The following is a 3850-nucleotide window of genomic DNA, read 5'->3' on the forward strand; positions in this document are numbered from 1 at the left end:
AACTGTGATAGAAGTTGAAAGGTATGACAATATGGCTGAACAACATGAGCAGCATAGGGCACTCTCAGATTATGCACGATCCACAGTTCTTTGCATGTAGTCTAGCATTGTGAGTCTACCGATTATAGCTCAGAGTTTTTAGCTCAAGCCAGACTTCATCCAGATGTTACAGTAGTCAGAACAGCTTAATGGTTTGGTCGATGAGGATCCTAACATCCACATATAGAATTTTTTGGAAGTGTACGACATGCTCAAGATTAATGGAGTCATGGATGATGCTATCAAGTTAAGGGCCTTCCCATTTTCCTTGAAGGGGAGAGCAAAGCAATGGTTACATTCGTTGCCTAGAGCATTATCACTACTTGGGAGGAGATGGTGGAAGCTTTCCTAGCTCAATATTTCCCTCTTGGAAAATCTGCGAAGCTCATGTATGAATTATCCTCTTTTATACAAACAGAATTTTAATCTCTTTTTGAGACATGGGATAGGTTCAAGGATCTCCTACAGAAATGTCCTCAACATTGATTCCCCAATTGGATGATTACCACACCTTCTACAATGCTTTGAACCAAAGCAAAAAGCAATTACTTGATACCGCATCAAGAGGTACCTTAGGAAGTAAAACCCCAAACAATGTTGACAGCTCATTGAAGAGATGGCTATGAACAGTTATCAGTGGAACTCACGAGGCAAGAAGAAGGTAGCCAGACTTCATGAGATCGATTCAGCCACATCATTGGTAGTCCAGGTTGAATCCTTGAGCAAGAAGCTAGACACTCTAACTTCCCCTAGATTGGCGGTAGTGATGAGTTGCACAGGGTGTTGGTGAGGACATGCTTTATCTGATTGCCTGATTGCTATTGGTGGTATAACTTCAGTGGAACAGGTGAATTTTGTAGGAAATGCAATGAGGGGTCAAGGATATCCATATAGCAATACCTACAATCCAGGGTAGGGGAGCCACTTAAATGTTTCTTGGGGTAATCAAGGGCAATAGATGGCTATGGCTTCATCGCGTTTCCAACAACAACAACAAGCCCTGATTATCAAGAACAGAGTTTCATGGTTGGAGAACCGGATGACTGATTTGGAGAAAGCTTTGACCAAGTTAGGAGCACGATTGTGTTCCCAAGGAGGATACCATCATTATTTGCGCGACCATCATCCCCAAAGATACAACACCGTTAAAGCTCAAGAACAAAGAAATATTCTAAATAAAACAAGCAATATTAAGCGTGAAACAATAAAAACAACACAAGATCCACAATGCAATCAAGAGTATGATGAGAAAAGCATTTTAACCGAACAAATCCAATAAGGATGAACGGTGGCTTACCAGGGTTGAGGGATAAATTAAGGAAAAGGAGGAGCGGCCACAACCAACCGTGGCACGAACTCAAACCCACACGAGGGACCAAAGCACAAAAGGAGGAGAAAGTGGGCCAGGAGGTGAGATGGATGGGAATGGTCGGCTATGAAACACTTCAAAAGGAAAATGGTCATGTCCTAGGTGTCTTCATCCCCTTGATTTTCAAAGGAAAAAATCCCGAAACATCTGAGAGAAGGACACAATCATGAAAATGGCTTGGAGACCACCCTTACTGATTTAGCATGCTCGTGCTTAGCCTGTGCTCACCACGGAATGATTCAAAAACTAGAAACAAAGAGAATTAGGGGCACAAGCAGGGGCGTTCTCAGGCCGTGCTCAGCCTTAAAAGTTCTAGAGTAAAGCCTATCCTCCTTCTTAACAATGATAAAAACGCTAGAGGTAATTAAAAGTATTGCCAACACACCGAATAGAAATCAATGTTACCCTGAGAGACCGAAATCACAACAACAAAGCAATTAATGAAACAAATGAAAACTAAACAAAGCCGATAAGGAAACCCAACACGATTACAAAGAAAACAAAACAACTTTTGTTACCTCCCAAGTAGAGCTTATTTAACATCACTAGCTCGGCATACCCTTTTTCCTCAAAGAAGTTCATGGGATCAAGGCCACTCATAGCCACATGGACTACAACTGCAAGCATATGGTAACAACGAATCAACTAAATTGATCTCACCAAAAAGCCCAAAGGTTTTGAGCAGTTAGGAACATTGGGATCGGTGGTGAGATGGGTGGCTTTTTCTTACGGGTAATCACCTTTGTCCACCACTTTATTGCACTAGGGGTCTTTTTCTTTGGTGGATCCAGTGGTACAACGACCTCGATTGCCACCAAGTCCAAACAGTATGATTCTTCCGTCGCCTCCTTTGGTGCTCCATCTTCTCGGGGATCATCTTCCAATAATTAAGCAAGCTCATCTTTCATGAATGTATCCTACATAAATTCAGAAACAACTTCATTAATAACATCCACACAATAGCATGTGTCATCAAAATCTATGGTATGCCTCATGGAATACAGGAGCTTGAAAATAATCTCTTCTTCACCCACTTGAAGTGTCATTCGGCCATCCTTGACAACAATAAAAGCCTTTGAAGTTTCTAGGAACAACCTTCCTATAATCAATGGTACCTCCACCTCGTTATCAACATCGAGAATAATAAAATCCACCAGAAAAATGAACTTGTCCACCTTAACAAAAAAACGTTCAATTATGCCTCATGGTTACCTAATGACCTGTTCACTAATTGTATAGTCATAATGGTGGGTTTCAGTTCTCCAAGACCAAGCCTTTTGAAAATTTTGTAGGGCATGAGGTTCATGCTTGCCACTTGATTAGCTAAGGCTTTCTCATCAACTAAACCACCGATCGTGCAAGGAACAACAAAATCCTCTGGATCTTGTTGCAGTTTTCTCTTATTTGTTAGTAGTTCTTTCAAGAATTTAGCATATGTTGTCATCTGAGCAAGAGCTTCAACAAATGGGACATTGATATGCAAAGTCTTGAACACATCGAGGAATCTCTTATATTACTCCTCTTGTTGATCCTTCTTCACTTTCACTGGGTAAGGAAGATTAGGTTGGTATGCCGGCAATGCATCTTTTTCCCTGCTCTATTCTTTGACATCCTTCTCCAAGTCAATTGGAGTCTCAAGATTACTGCCAATTGCGGGCTCAACCTTCTCTATTTCGGGCTTCCTCTCAATGGGGTTTGGAAGTTGCACTCCACTCCTCAAAGTGACACCCTTGAAGGATTCCTTTGGGGTTATCTCTGTGTTGCTAGTGAGGGACCCCGGGAGCTTTTCCTCAATTAATTTAGACATCTAGGCTATCTGATGCTCTAAATTCATCACGGTCGCATTAGTGTTTCTCATCATGTCTTGAATATCCAAAAGATGAGTTTCAGTGCTCTTGATGAATCTGGCCAACAAGGCAGTGAGTTCATTGGATGGCGCAGAAGATAAATAAGAGGACGGTTGTTGTGCTCCCCAAGAGAGAGACTTATACTATTGTTGTTCCTATTGCTGCCCCTGTCTTGGATAACTCCATAAGAAATTTAAGTTATTCCTCCACCCAACATTGTATATGTTACAGTATGAAATGTACTGGTAATGGCGATTTTACACAACAAAATCCACTTGCTCAATCTGCCAGTGCCCATATCAATAGGAGGATAACCTGGCTCATTTGGTGGGCCCCAATGATCACAAGGAGATCTTGGAACATGAGAAATGGACTGCATGGTGTCTAATTATTTGGTAATCGCTTCAACCTGTGCTGCAAGAGTGGTAATGGCAACCACCTGATAATACTAGCTGCTTTAACCGATTTGTTCTTCTCAATACTCCGTTGGTACCCATTGTTTGCCATTTTCTCAATCAAACTGTATGCCTCACTTGGTTGCTTTTTACAGAGAGAGTCTCTCAAAGTAGCATCAAGCATATGCTTTGTGGGGTTG

General features: G+C 41.6%; 1 non-coding gene across 1 annotated transcript; it reads right to left on the reverse strand.

Annotated features, from left to right (window-relative positions):
• Window positions 1-420: 420 nt before the first annotated feature.
• On the reverse strand, window positions 421-527 carry LOC120252095. Its single transcript, XR_005533644.1, has one exon. It is a non-coding gene; the product is annotated as a small nucleolar RNA R71 (small nucleolar RNA).
• Between the last annotated feature and the right edge of the window lie 3323 nt (window positions 528-3850).

Source organism: Dioscorea cayenensis, chromosome 20 (assembly GCF_009730915.1).
Source record: "Dioscorea cayenensis subsp. rotundata cultivar TDr96_F1 chromosome 20, TDr96_F1_v2_PseudoChromosome.rev07_lg8_w22 25.fasta, whole genome shotgun sequence".
In the NCBI taxonomy this organism is placed as follows: Eukaryota; Viridiplantae; Streptophyta; class Magnoliopsida; order Dioscoreales; family Dioscoreaceae; genus Dioscorea; species Dioscorea cayenensis.